Source organism: Phoca vitulina, unplaced genomic scaffold (assembly GCF_004348235.1).
Source record: "Phoca vitulina isolate PV1807 unplaced genomic scaffold, GSC_HSeal_1.0 scaffold27, whole genome shotgun sequence".
Classification (NCBI taxonomy): Eukaryota; Metazoa; Chordata; class Mammalia; order Carnivora; family Phocidae; genus Phoca; species Phoca vitulina.
This window is the reverse complement of record NW_022589730.1, coordinates 13867619-13869164: the sequence shown is the minus strand read 5'-3', so window position 1 is coordinate 13869164 and position 1546 is coordinate 13867619. Positions and strand designations below refer to the sequence as shown.

Here is a 1546-nt window from a genome sequence, read left to right as displayed (position 1 = left end):
TGGTGGAATCTCGTTGAACCTTTCAATAACTAGGTAGACAAGGGGCTACTGGTTTAGTCTCACCGAGGCTTCTAGATGTCTTCGAGGTTCTTTGGGTCTGAAGGGCTGTCCCAGGAATGATGAGAAGGCAATTGTCAGTCGGGTCCTGACTCTGAACTACCAAAACCCCAAAGAAGTTGAAAGGTTGGCAGGGCAAGTCTTAAGAGTGGCTTTGTTGCTCCCGATAGCCTTCAGGAGTCCAGCGAAATGATGTGTTTCCTCCCGATTAACCCCAAATGAAAGAACAGTATGAGGAGAAAGTGGACCTGGTGCTACTATGTGCTAATAATTTGTGCCAGAGTCTATTTTATGACATTTCAAATTTAATTCTATCCCCCATCCTATGAAGGAAATATTATCTCTCATAATTACGCATAGCTGGGAAATCGAGGGTCCCAGAGGTTGCCTCAGGGCTCGCTTGGGCAGCATATAGACTGAAATCGGAACGATACAGAGAAGATGAGCATGGCCTCTGCGCAAGGATGACATGCACATTCATGAAGAGGTTGCTTCACTAGCTCGTGTTGCTAGTTAAGTGGCCAAACTCAAAGTCCCGCCAGATCTGTCTGACCCCAAAAACCCTGCCCTCCCTTGAGATCTCAGGAAAATATCAGATGCCCACTTAAATTTTCAGAGAAACAACTACGTATGTTTTTAGTATTTGTAGGTCCCAAAAAGTACATGGGATGTGCAGATATTAAAAATCATTCCTTGTTTAAACCTATAGCTGTTGCTTCAGATACTGTTAAAAAGAAACATACTAAGAAGACAGAGTAAATTTACTTTATGAGCTCTAAAGGCAGAAATTTTTTTTCTTATCTACCTGTCTGATTGTGATAAATAACAAAATCATCTTTTAATGGTACTGGTTCATCGACCTCAAAAATCATTCCTTGTTTATCTGAAATGCAGATTTAATGGAACATCCTATATTTTTATTTGCTAAATTTTGCAACCCTGGCCCTCACTGATGTTTTCTGGGCACACGATGGAGTTGCCAATATTCTGCAGTTTGCTCCTCCTCATTAGATCATTGCAAAAAGATTTCTTCCCATCGTGTACTTTGGGGGATGGAGTGAGGAGGAAGGGCTCTAAGGGTGGGCTCACCTGAGCACAATCACGAGTGGGAAAGTAACAAACATCTCCTTCTTTCAGGATCACTGAACTGTACTGGGCTGGAAAACGCCCGCGGGCCAGATCATTTTCCATGATGTACACGTGTCTGGTTTAGAGCTTTCCAAAGTTTGTTTCTGTGGAGCCCTAGCCCCTGAGATAATTTGTGCACAGCTAACTTTGGGAAATGCTACAAATGTCCCCCTCTTGGAGGGTCCTGGGGCACATTGGGTCATTGTAGTTCTTGAGAAAGCCTGTTGGGAAGACCACAGTTGATTTTCTGGAACTGAGAAGGTTTCACGCTCCCTGACCACAGCCGGAGCCCCTGCCTGTGGGATGATGGGAAACTCCATCCTTTCTCCTGTTCCCTTCTGAGACAGTTTCTGAGAATCCA

General features: G+C 44.0%; 1 non-coding gene across 1 annotated transcript; it reads left to right on the top strand.

Moving 5' to 3' along the window:
• Positions 1-453: 453 nt before the first annotated feature.
• LOC116643872 lies at positions 454-556 on the top strand. The gene has a single exon (XR_004301653.1). It is a non-coding gene; the product is annotated as a U6 spliceosomal RNA (small nuclear RNA).
• Positions 557-1546: the final 990 nt, after the last annotated feature.